This window comes from Urocampus carinirostris, chromosome 16 (assembly GCF_059441175.1).
Source record: "Urocampus carinirostris isolate Australia breed hairy pipefish chromosome 16, RoL_Ucar_1.0, whole genome shotgun sequence".
NCBI classification, from domain to species: domain Eukaryota; kingdom Metazoa; phylum Chordata; class Actinopteri; order Syngnathiformes; family Syngnathidae; genus Urocampus; species Urocampus carinirostris.
Window position 1 is genome coordinate 3,569,644 of NC_142364.1, and position 13,275 is coordinate 3,582,918.

The window sequence follows — 13,275 nt, forward strand, 5'->3', positions numbered from 1 at the left end:
AGGGGGCACTAAACATTACACACTGTCCCTGCTAAGAATATAATAGAGAATCCAATTCATCAGGGACCCTCCAAGTTAATAAATACTCGACTTGGAGATGATCTATTAATCAGAGCAAGGATTTTTGCCGAAGCCCCCAAGACTTGAGTGTGCCGTTTGATGTCGAGTGCTATCAAAAACAACACAAAAAAAAAAAAAAAAAGGGAAAAAAAAATCAATCCAAGGCGTCAATCACATTTTTTACAGGCGCTTAAACGGAATCTAAAAGCGGCCGGCCGAATGACCTACCTTGACCTTGACCTTTGACTTCACCCGTCAAGGGAATCGATCCGAGCGGCGAGTCCGTCGTGTCCGCTATGTCCACCGCGCAAGGCGGGATGCTGCCGGTTTTCGTCCGATCTGGTTAGCAAAAGCAATTTTATCAACATCTTTATCTTAGCTTGGCAAAACAATCCATAAATGAAACAATAAAGGAGCTTTTTTTGTAAATGCTGATATTCTATTGGCTGAACTACCTCCCACAATAGCCTTATGTCTCTTATTTGGCTACAGTACTGTTTTATATGTACAGTACAGAAGAGAGAGAATGCAAGAAATACAAAGAGAAATAGAAAGAGAGAAAAAGAGAAGGGGAGAATGAGAGAAGTGGAAAGTGGGAGAGAGAGAGTGAGAGAGAAGAGAGAGATAAAAGGAAAAAAGGAAGAGAGAGCAAAAGGATGTAAAAAGACACAGAGAATGAGACAAAGAGGAACAAAGAAAGAGGAAAAGAGACAGACAGAGAGAGAGAGATAGAAAGTGAGAAAAACAAAGGAAAGAGAGAGAGAGAGAGAATGTGAGAAACAAAAGAGAAATAGAAGGGGAGAAAGAGAGAAGGGGAAAGCTAGAGAGAGAGAGGAGAGATAAAAGGAAAAAAGGAAAAGAAAGCAAAAGAATGTTAAAAGACCCTGAGCGAGAAAGAGACAAAGAGGAACAAAGACAGAGGGAAAGAGAAACAGAGAGAGAAAAAGATAGAAAGTGAGAGAACAAAGGAAAGAGAGAGAGAGAATGTGAGAAACAAAAGAAATCCAAAGAGATATAGTGAGAGGGGGAAAGGAAGAGAGAGAATGCAAGAAATCCAAAGAGAAAAAGAAAGTGAGAAAGAGAGAAGGGGAGAAAGAGAGAAGGCTAAAGCAAGAGAGAGAGGGAAAGAGAGGAGGGATAAAAGGAAAAGAGGAAAGGAAAGCAAAAAAATGTAAAAAGACCCTGAGCGAGAAAGAGACAAAGATGAAAAACAAAGACAGAGGGAAAGAGAAACAGAAAGAGAGAGACAAGGAGAGAGAGAAAGTGAGAGAACAAGGGAAAGAGAGAAAGCGAGAGAGAGAATGTGAGAAACAAAAGAGAAATAGAAGGGGAGAAAGAGAGAAGGGAAAAGCAAGAGAGAGATAGAGAAAGAGAGGAGAGATAAAAGGAAAAAAGAGAAGAAAGCAAAAGAATGTTAAAATACCCTGAGCGAGAAAGAGACAAAGAGGAACAAAGACAGAGGGAAAGAGAAACAGAGAGAGAAAGAGATAGAAAGTGAGAGAACAAAGGAAAGAGAGAGAGGGAAAGAGAGGAGAGATAAAAGGAAAAAAGGAAAGGAAAGCAAAAGAATGTAAAAAGACCCTGAGCGAGAAAGAAACAAAGATGAAAAACAAAGACAGAGGGAAAGAGAAACAGAAAGAGAGAGAAAGTGAGAGACAAGGAGAGAGAGAAAGTGAGAGAACAAGGGAAAGAGAGAAAGCGAGAGAGAGAACGTGAGAAACAAAAGATAAATAGAAGGGGAGAAAGAGAAGGGAAAAGCAAGAGAGAGAGAGAGAGAAAGAGAGGAGAGATAAAAGGAAAAAAGGAAAAGAAAGCAAAAGAATGTTAAAAGACCCTGAGCGAGAAAGAGACAAAGAGGAACAAAGACAGAGGGAAAGAGAAACAGAGAGAGAAAGAGATAGAAAGTGAGAGAACAAAGGAAAGAGAGAGAGGGAATGTGAGAAACAAAAGAAATCCAAAGAGATATAGTGAGAGGGGGAAAGGAAGAGAGAGAATGCAAGAAATCCAAAGAGAAAAAGAAAGTGAGAAAGAGAGAAGGGGAGAAAGAGAGAAGGCAAAAGCAAGAGAGAGAGGGAAAGAGAGGAGAGATAAAAGAAAAAAAGGAAAGGAAAGCAAAAGAAAGTAAAAAGACCCTGAGCGAGAAAATAATAATAATAATAATAATAAGAGACAAAGATGAAAAACAAAGACAGAGGGAAAGAGAAACAGAAAGAGAGAGAAAGAGAGAGACAAGGAGAGAGAGAAAGTGAGAGAACAAGGGAAAGAGAGAAAGCGAGAGAGAGAATGGGAGAAACAAAAGAGAAATAGAAGGGGAGAAAGAGAGAAAGAGAGGAGAGATAAAAGGAAAAAGAGAAGAAAGCAAAAGAATGTTAAAATACCCTGAGCGAGAAAGAGACAAAGAGGAACAAAGACAGAGGGAAAGAGAAACAGAGAGAGAAAGAGACAGAATGTCAGAAACAAAAGAGATGAAAACAGAAATAGTGAGAGAGGGGGAAAGGAAGAGAGAGAATGCAAGAAATACAAAGAGGAATAGAAAGAGAGAAAAAGAGAAGGGGAGAAGGAGAGAAGTGGAAAGAATGTGAGAAACAAAAGAGATGGGGCCGGATTCAATGCATTCTCGGGCCTGATCCGGCCCACGGGCCGCCTTTTTGACACCCCTGCTTTAGATTAATTTGGGATTTTCAATCCATTGTGTTTTTATAAGACAAACGCTTCATATCGAGGTCAAAAACGGCAAGTTCTTTTTAATCGACTTTACTCGCTTAAAAAAAAAAAAAAAAAAAAAAAAACGCCTGTGTTTTACCACAATACAGGGGGGGGGGGGTCTTTTGTCATTTATTGCATTGTCCAACTCTCCTGGGACTAGAGGGGGGGGCGTCCCTCTTTAGTGTGTGTGTGTTGCGTGAGGAGTTAAAGAGAAAGAGATATATCCAAGCGGAAAATCTAAAAAAGGCTCCCTGGCGGGTCTCGGGGGGGTTGCGGGAATCAAACGCGTATCAATTTAGGGGCCTGCTGGGAGACGGGGGGGGGGGGCGAAAAAAAAAAAGGAAGAAAACATATGCATTTATACATATTTTCCAGGACTTGACGATCTCATTGTTTCCTGTAAGTACGAAAGCAGATTGAAGGTGGGCGCGGCTAATAGGACGGGGGAGGGGAGAGTGAGCGCCGTAATGACCGGCTCGCCGCCGTTGGGTTATTACTCGGCAACGCTCGGCAAATGAGATCTCGCCGTGGTTTAAAGTGCCGAAGGATTGAGAGAATGCCGGCGAAAATGGGACCGGGGACACCGACGGCGAGGCCACGGACGGAACTCGGTACAAATGAATACAAATTTGATATTGTTTAGCTCACGGAATAACAGCGTAGCCATGAGTTGCTAATTTCATAGTACAATGAAAGGTTAATAATAATAATAATAATTTCCTTGTATTGTCATTCTGTGTAACAATGTACACAGAACGAAATGTCGATTGCACCTGACCCGTTGTAGCGAGCCGATGCAGCCGCAGCCAACAGAGGGCGCCGCCGACCACTTTTTAAGTCTTAGGAATGACTCGGCCGGGGCGCGAACCACCGACCTCCCAGTCTCAAAGCGGGCGCCTTACCATCTAGGCTACTGAGCTGGTACCGTTCGACCGATTGAAAGCACAATAGTGGGGAAAAGAAATTAAAACACGATAGAAAAAAATAAAATAAAAAAAGAGAGAAAGAAATAAAAGAAAGAGAGAGGGAGTGAAAAGGAGAGTGTGTGGGACAAGGAAAGAGAAAGGGAGAAAGAGGGAAAGAGAAAAGAAAGAGAGAAAAAGTGAGAAACAAAATAGATAATGAGAGGAATAGTGAGAGAGGGGGAAAGAAAGAGAGAAATAAAAAATCAAAAGAGAAATAGAGGGAAGGAGAGAAAAGAGGAGTGAAAGAAAGAAAGGTAGAAAGAAAGAAAGGGAAAGAGAGAGAGAGAAAACGTGAGAAACAAAAGAGATAATGAGAGAAATAGTGACAGAGGGAAAGAAAGAGAGAGAAAGAAATCCAAAAAGAAATAGAGAGGAGAGAAAAGAGGAGAGAAAGGGAGAAGGTTAGAAAAAGAGAAGGGGAAAGAGAGAGAGAGAGAGAGAGAGAGAGAACATGAGAAACAAAACAGATAATGAGAGGAATAGTGAGAGAGAGGGAAAGAAAGAAAAAAAAATCCGAAGACAAATAGAGAGAAGGAGAGAAAAGAGCAAAGAAAAAGGTAGAAAGAGAGAAGGGGAGAGAGAGAGGGGGGGAGATAGAGTGAGCGAGAAAAAGTGAGAAACGAAATAAATAATGAGAGAAATATTGAGAGAGAGGGAAAGAAAGAGTGAAAGAAAGAAATCAAAAGAGAAGTAGAGGGTAGGAGAGAAAAGAGGAGTGAAAGAAAGAAAGGTAGAAAGAGAGAAGGGGAAAGAGAGAGAGAGATAGAAAATGTGAGAAACAAAAGAGATAATGAGAGAAATAGTGACAGAGATGGAAAGAAAGAGAGAGAAAGAAATCCAAAAATAAATAGAAGGAGAGAAAAGAGAAGAGAAAGAGAGAAGGTTAGAAAAAGAGAAGGGGAAAGAGAGGGAGAGAAAACATGAGAAACAAAAGAGATAATGAGAGAAATAGTGACAGAGGGAAAGAAAGAGAGAGAAAGAAAGAAATCCAAAAAGAAATAGAGAGGAGAGAAAAGAGGAGAGAAAGGGAGGTTAGAAAAAGAGAAGGGGAAAGAGAGAGAGGAAACATAAGAAACAAAATAAATAATGAAAGGAATAGTGAGAGAGAGGGAAAGAAAGAGAGAAAGAAAGAAATCCAAAGACAAATAGAGAGAAGGAGAGAAAAGAGCAAAGAAAAAAATGTAGAAAGAGAGAAGGGGAAAGAGAGAGAGAGAGAGAAGGGGAAAGAGAGAGAGAGAGAGAGTGAGGAACGAAATAAATAATGAGAGAAATATTGAGAGAGAGGGAAAGAAGGAAATCAAAAGAGAAAAAGAGGGAAGGAGAGAAAAGAGGAGTGAAAGACAGAAAGGTAGAAAAAAAGAAGGGGAAAGAGAGAGAGAAAAAACGTGAGAAACAAAAGAGATAATGAGAGAAATAGTGAGTGAGAGGAAAGAAAAAAAATCCAAAGAGAAAGAGAGAGGAGAGAAAAGAGGAGAAGAGAGGTTAGAAAAAGAGAAGGGGAAAGAGAGAGAGAGAAAACATGAGAAACAAAATAGATAATGAGAGGAATAGTGAGAGAGACTCTCTGTCTCTTTCACTCTCTTTTCCACCCTTTTTCTACCACTCTGCCTCTTTCACTCTCTATGTCTCTCTCTCTTCCTACACTTCGCGCTTTCTTTTCTCTTTTCTCTCCTTCCGTCTTTCTATTTCTCTTTGGATTTCTTTCTTCCTCTCCCTTTCTTTTCCCCCTCTCTCACGACTTTTTATCTTTTGTTTCTCACGCTCTCTCCCTCTCTCTCTTTCTCCTTCTTTATCCCGCTCTCTCTCCTTTTCCCTCCCTCTTTCTCTTCTTTCTTTATCTCTCTTTTTCTTTCTCTTTAATCTACTCGTCCGGCCCCCGACAGAATGTTTGTTCTATCGTGTGGCCCCCGAGTTCAAATGAGTTTGACGCCCTTGAGTAACTGTCACCGGAAATTGTAGAGCAAGAAAATGGCAAGCGGTATTGCACTGGGAGGGAATACAAGCTAGGGAGTATAATCAAGTCTCCGGGATGAGTCCATTAGGTGCTACTTAGCCGGCGCAACCAAAGTGATTAGTAGCTAGCTAGGCAGGATGACAAATGGCAGCCACCCAGAGACGTGATGGATGGCGCTAGGAGCTAGCTCATCATTGCTGTTTAATGTAGCTAGCCGCTTACAAGCTACTGTAGGTTTACCGATGCTAAAGACACAATTTGCCTTTTTATTCTTTTAAAATTTAACAAAAAAACCTTTAAGACCATTTTTGTCTCCGATCGGTATTCCTCATTTTCCTGGTGAATGATTCAGTTTACAGAAGTCGACCTCAAATTATACTCGATTTTGTCATGAAAGCAAACGTCACTGAGTCCTGGGATCCAGGCGTCTGGATTTTCACTGTTTCCTTCTCTAGCCACTCATTTGGCTGCAGGGTGTGGCTCGCTGCTAGCTTCCATTCGTAGTTGCACCGGATTTGTTCTTGAGTTTCGCTCACCTTCTACAGCTGCTCATGTGAGAAATCATCACTTCGTCCTGAGAATGAGGCATTTAAAACCTTTTCATTGTTTCCTTCTCTAGCCACTCATTTGGCTGCAGGATGTGGCTCGCTGCTAGCTTCCATTCGTAGTTGCATCGGATTCATCCTTCAGTTTTGCTCACCTTCTACAGCTGCTCAAGTAAGGTATCATCACTTAGTCCTGAGAATGAGGCATTTGAAACCCTTTCACTGTTTCCTTCTCTAGCCACTCATTTGGCTGCAGGATGTGGCTCGCTGCTAGCTTCCATTCGTAGTTGCACCGGATTCGTGCTTGAGTTTCGCTCACCTTCTACAGCTGCTCAAGTAAGAAATCATCACTTCGTCCTGAGAATGAGGCATTTAAAACCTTTTCATTGTTTCCTTCTCTAGCCACTCATTTGGCTGCAGGATGTGGCTCGCTGCTAGCTTCTATTTGTAGTTGCACCGGATTCGTCCAGCAGTTTCACTCACCTTCTACAGCTGCTCAAGTAAGAAATCATCACTTCGTCCTGAGAATGAGGCATTTAAAACCTTTTCATTGTTTCCTTCTCTAGCCACTCATTTGGCTGCAGGATGTGGCTCGCTGCTAGCTTCCATTCGTAGTTGCACCGGATTCGTGCTTGAGTTTCGCTCACCTTCTGCAGCTGCTCAAGTAAGAAATCATCACTTAGTCCTGAGAATGAGGAATTTGAAACTTTTTCACTGTTTCCTTCTCTAGCCACTCATTTGGCTGCAGGATGTGGCTCGCTGCTAGCTTCTATTCGTAGTTGCACCAGATTCGTCCTTGAGTTTCGCTCACCTTCTGCAGCTGCTCAAGTAAGAAATCATCACTTAGTCCTGAGAATGAGGCATTTGAAACCCTTTCATTGTTTCCTTCTCTAGCCACTCATTTGGCTGCAGGATGTGGCTCCCTGCTAGCTTCTATTCGTAGTATGACCGGATTCGTCCTTCAGTTTCGCTCACCTTTTACAGCTGCTCATGTGAGAAATCATCACTTCGTCCTGAGAATGAGGCATTCGATACTCTCACTGTTTCCTTCTCTAGCCACTCATTTGGCTGCAGGATATGGCTCGCTGCTAGCTTCTATTTGTAGTTGCACCGGATTCGTCCAGCAGTTTCACTCACTTTCTACAGCTGCTCAAGTAAGATATCGTCACTTAATCCTGAGAATGAGGCATTTGAAACCCTTTCACTGTTTCCTTCTCTAGCCACTCATTTGGCTGCAGGATATGGCTCGCTGCTAGCTTCTATTTTTAGTTGCACCGGATTCGTCCAGCAGATTCACTCACTTTCTACAGCTGCTCAAGTAAGATAGCAGCACTTAGTCCTGAGAATGAGGCATTTGAAACTCTTTCACTGTTTCCTTCTCTAGCCACCGCTAGTTGCTATAATTAATGTTAGCTGCTGTTGCTTTGTCCTTCATTGTCACGTGCCTTTCACGGCTGCTCATGCAAGCCATATACACCATGTCCAGTGATTCAGGCCTTTTCAACTTTCCTTCTCTAGCCACTCGGCTTTAAGGTATGGTTGGAAGCTAGCTGCTATTGTTAGCTGCTCGTTATAGCAATCATTGCAAAGTCTTTTGTTTTAGAAGGACTTGACGATTCAAAAACGGCAAGTTCTTTTTAAACGATTTTACTCGCTTATAAAAAAAAAGCCCCCGCCCAAGTTGTACCACAATAGATTAGATTCTTGAACTTTTTTTCCCACTGTTTCTTCCTCTAGCCGCTCCTGTTAAGCTGCAGTCTTTGACTGGCCGCTTGCTGCTATATTTATTGTTAGTTCCCCCTGCTTCATCCTTTAGTGTCACTCACCTTCCACAGCTGTCTATGCAAGTAAACATTCCCGAGTTCTGTCATTCAGGCAGATTTGACTTTTTTTTCACCATTTCCTACTCTAGCCACTCATGTAGGCCACTTTGCTGCAGGCCTTGGCTGGCTATTAGCTGTTATCGGTATTGTTAGCTTGTCTTGTCACTCGCCTTTCATAGCAGCTCATGCAAGTGAACATCACAAAGTTCCGTTATTCAGGCCCCTCCCACTTCTTTCCATTGTTTCCTTCTCTAGCCACTACTGCTAGCCATTCGGTTGCCAGCTATGGCTTCCATAACGTTCTTTCATTAATCGGACACGCTTCAGCTCGAATTCTAATCGAAAACCAACTCTAGTGGAGAATTTTCACACACTGTCACTTTAAGGTGGTAAAATATATTTAAAATCGGTGTGTGTTGCGAAAACGGGGCACACAAATTGGCGCGTTGGCGCACCCGCGAAAAGTGACAGGTGTAAATAGAGGCTGCGAGGTGCGCCTGTTGTTTATTAAAGCGGAGTGAATCTGGATTGCTTTTCATTAAGGGGGCTGAGCGCGGACACGCCGTGTTTCATCTAGATAGCGCCAGACACAAATCAACAAATATATATGGTTGTACAGAAATGTTTACAGGTAGAGATATTTTTATTTCTTGATACATTATTTCATATTTTTTATCAAATGCTTGCACCTAAGAGAAAAAATAAAATAATAATCGGTTCTGAAGCCCTTTGAGATTTTGTGTGATTAAGGGCTGTACAAGTCAACATGACTTCCATCCATCCATCCATTATCTGCACCGCTTATCCCCAGTAGGGTCGCGGGGGCGCTGGAGCCCATCCCAGCCATCTTCGGGCAGTGGGCAGGGGACACCCTCAACTGCTTGCCAGCCAATCGCAGGGCACACAGGGACAGACAATTCGCCTAGGGACACTTTGGACCGGCCAATTAACCTGACATGCATGTTTTTGGAATGTGGGAGGAAACCGGAGTGCCAGGAGGAAACCCATGCAGGCACAGGGAGAACATGCAAACTCCAGACAGGAGGTTTGATCTTATGACCTCAGAACTGTGCCGCACACACGCTAACCACTGCGTCGCCGTGCTGCCCTACATCAAACCATTTTTCATTTTTATTTAAAAAAACAATAGGTTGAGAAATGTGGTATCCTCACTTAGGTCGGCGCTGTGTTTGGCTGTCATCCTGCCGCAACGTGGATGAATAAACCCTTTTTCTATTACTATACAAGTCAAGTCATGTTGAGGCAGCACGGCGCAGTGGTTAGCGCGTGTGCGGCACAGTTCTGAGGTCATAAGATCGAACCTCCTGAGTGAAGTTTGCATGTTCTCCCTGTGCCTGCATGGGTTTCCTCCGGTTTCCTCCCACATTCCAAAAACATGCATTTCAGGTAAATTGTCCGGTTCGAATTGTCCCTAGGTGTGAATGAGCGAGTGAGTCGTCTGTCTCTGTGTGTCCTGTAAATGGCTGGCAGGCAGTTCGGGGTGTCCCCTGCCCACTGCCCGAAGATAGCTGGGATGGGCTCCAGCACCCCCGCGACCCTACTGAGTATAAGCGGTGCAGATAATGGATGGATGCATGGGTTTGATGTATTTTTGCCTGATATTCCAATCAAAGTTTTTGGTACCACCAACGGGCACTAAATATTACACACTGTCCCTTTAAACAGAGCTGACAGGCACATTGTCTTAGTAGAGTTTCCCCGTCATCTCGATTTCATTTTTAAACTATCTTTTGTTATTTTGCAGACAATGGTCCAGTGTGGTTATGACCGTAGTCCCATTCGGAGAGGCCTTCCGTGTCCCGGCTAAACAGAAGTGACAGAGTTGTAGTCGGACCACTTCCATGTCACCGCCAATTACACGCTAACACCTAGCGTGAGAAATGAGCTGGAACACGCACACGCGTGCTCGCTAGCTCGCATTATAGCAGCATGTAAAGACACCTGGACCTCACCTCGCTATGGCGAAATTATTTTCCTATTTAAGATATCAAAGAAATGTCAGGGTTGAAAATAGCATAGCATAGCTCAAATCGTTGGAATTGGAGACTTTGAATCCCTCAAAGAGAGTTAAGATAGCAACAGAGAACAACGAGGCGCTCTAAAGTGTCCACGCTGCAAAAATAAAGTCAAGTCAAGTCATTTGTGATGCCTTTAATCACAAAGAGTCTCAAAGAGCTGCACAGATCAAAGACTATTGCAAACTACAGCCTATTATGACACCATCCGCTGATCTGGAAACAACATGAAGGCAAGGAAAAACTCAAAAACCTCGTCATGTTTATTTGTGACACCCTTAATCACAAAGAGTCTCAAAGAGCTGCACAGATCAAAGACTATTGCAAACTACAGCCTATTATGACACCATCCGCTGATCTGGAAACAACATGAAGGCAAGGAAAAACTCAAAAACCTCGTCATGTTTATTTGTGACACCCTTAATCACAAAGAGTCTCAAAGAGCTGCACAGATCAAAGACATTTGCAAACTACAGCCTATTATGACACCATCCCCTGATCTGGAAACAACATGAAGGCAAGGAAAAACTCAAAAACCTCGTCATGTTTATTTGTGACGCCCTTAATAACAAAGAGTCTTAAGGAGCTGCACAGATCAAAGACTATTGCAAATTACAGACTATTATGACACCATCCCCTGATCTAAAACAGACATGAGGGCAAGGAAAAACTCAAAAACCTCAGCAGGAGTCAAGTCATGTTTATTTGTGACGCCCTTCATCGCAAAGAGTCTCAAAGGGCTCCACAGACCACAGATTATCATGACACTATCCCCTGATCTAAAATCTATATGAGGGTAAGGAAAAACTCAAAAACCTCAGCAGGAGTCATGTTTATGTGTGACGCCCTTAATCACAAAGAGTCTCAAAGGGCTGCACAGATCAAAGACTAATGCAAACTACAGACTATTATGACACCATCCCCTGATCTAAAACCTACATTAGGGCAAATAATACACATATTATCAACATAAAATGAAGATTATTCATATGCTATTGAGTAGAAGTGAGCTGTGACACAACTGAAGGAAGACAACACTTTCTCTGAGTGTTGTCTCGCGGGCCGGATTCATTCCCTTAGCGGGCCTGATCTGGCCCGCGGGCCGCCTGTTTGACACCTGTGATCTAAATGGTAACAAAATGGATTAACATCTGCTTGCATGTGGTCTGCTTCTGTGGGGTCTCAAATGGCCTCTGGGGTCCAAATTGGGTATTGCAGATCTTGACCACTGACCACTCCAAGCAGCCGAATCCAAACATCTACATATATATTTGCTCGTCTGCTTGACATATTTTGAGGAGGCAGCTTATATTGAAGGACATTTTTTGGGGAGGAATTATTCAAAAATTCTATGGAAAGAAAATCTTTTCTAAGTACGTTTTGGTATCCGAGTGCATAGAGGTGTCTCGTCTGATCTCACCGTCTCATTATTTGGCTTCGTCCGCTCGAGTGGCTCGACGGCCGGGATTCAAACACGGATTTCAAAGTGGGCCGCGCCGTCCCGGTGGACGGGCGCCTGGGAGAAAATTACATCTGGCTGTGTTTTTGCTGTTATCTTCGAGTGGGACTTGGAGATCTCCAGATTCAAAGGCGAAAATACTGAGATGTAGACTAAAAGAAATCAAAGAAAGAACTGAAGAGGTACTGTCACGACCAGACCCAACCGCGTAACGTTTCTCACAAATTTATTGGGATATAGAGGAAAGGCAGCGCCAGCGATCCGGTGCTCGCTGGACGCGGGAAGCAAGCTGCTCACCGGATCGGATCGTGTTTGGAATGAGGAAGTGGATCTTTCGGAGCGGGAGATCGTGGCGTCGAGGACGGGAAAAAAAACAGGTCGCTAGGTGGGACCGGCGAGCGTAACGTGGCCGGGATCAAAAAGGAAAAACGGGTCGTAAGCAAGTCGTAAGACAGGGAAGGAGAGCAGATGTGGTCGGATAAAAAACGGGTCGGAAGCCAGGAAGGGAGAGCAGACGTGGTCAGGATCAAAACGAGTCATACGGAGACGGACTGGAGCAAAAACGGGACCGGTGGGAGTCAGGTTTGAAAAAGGCTTGTCTAGTATACACTAAGGTTTGCAGACGGACTGACAAAAGGGGACAGGAATGTTTGAAAATAGATTTTTTTCCTTATCTCGGTGCAAAATATTTCTTAAAATGAGGAAAATATATTGGCATATTTGCATATTTTAGGGATATTCATTTTTATTGTATTAAAAAAAACAGGATAAGATATACATATAAAACAAGGAAAGAAATAAGCAAAATGTATTTTTCAAAGAGTATGATTAAATTACGTTAAATCTTTGCAATGTATTTGATGGTTGGGTAAAAAACGATAGTACAACATTTTGGGGGAACATATTGTCAAGACCAGAAGAAAGAGAAAGGGTTGCGAGCACGATCGGGTTATTGCTGGACGCGGGAAGCAGGTCGCTCTGAACGCGGGAGTGGATCTTCCGTAGCGAGCGATGGCGGTGTCGGAAACGGAAAAACGGGTCAGTCGCCAGGACAGGAGAGAAAAAAGGTGGTCGGGGTCGGAAGCGAATCGGAAGCCAGGGAAGGAGAATAGACGTGGTCGGGGACAAAAAGAGGTCGAAAGCCGGGACGGGAGAGTAGACGCGGTCAGGATCAAAAAACGGGTCGAAGCTGAGGAACAGACGGGAGCAAAAACGCGGACAGGCGGGAGTCAGCGTTGAAAAAGGCTTGCCTATTATACACTGATGTTTGAAGACGGACTGACAAAAGGGGACAGACAGGACGGTGTTCAAATACCGACTGGGAGCCAATCACAACCTGGGCAGTTGGCGCCAAATGAGCGGGCACAGCTGAGTCACAACGGTAATCATGACACATGTTATTTCAAATCCAAAAAGCAAACAAATGTTTTCTTTAAATACAACTGAAAGAGCTCAAAATACAAAAATAAATAAACAAAACAGAAACATTTAAAAATTAGCAAAAATAACTCCATATACTAAAAAGGCCATCTAGAAACGACCAAAATAGCGAAGAATAAAAAAGTACGAATATAAATCATTTCAAAATTTGATTGGCATAACATCATATTATATCATATTGGGCGGCACTGGCTCAGGAGGTAGAGCGCCCGTCTTGGGATCAAGAGATCGCAGTTCGAATCCCGGCTCCTTCTTGTTACATGTCGAAGTGTCCTTGGGTAAGACAC

The 13,275-nt window shown here is 43.1% G+C and overlaps 1 long non-coding RNA gene across 1 annotated transcript in view; it reads right to left on the reverse strand.

Annotated features, from left to right (window-relative positions):
* Positions 1-289: 289 nt before the first annotated feature.
* The window catches only part of LOC148349993 (uncharacterized), a 40,585-nt gene continuing 27,599 nt past the window's right edge, over positions 290-13,275 (reverse strand). Inside the window, exon 3 of the long non-coding RNA XR_015852990.1 lies at positions 290-399. This is a non-coding gene — a long non-coding RNA (uncharacterized LOC148349993). The remainder of the gene's footprint in view (positions 400-13,275) is intronic.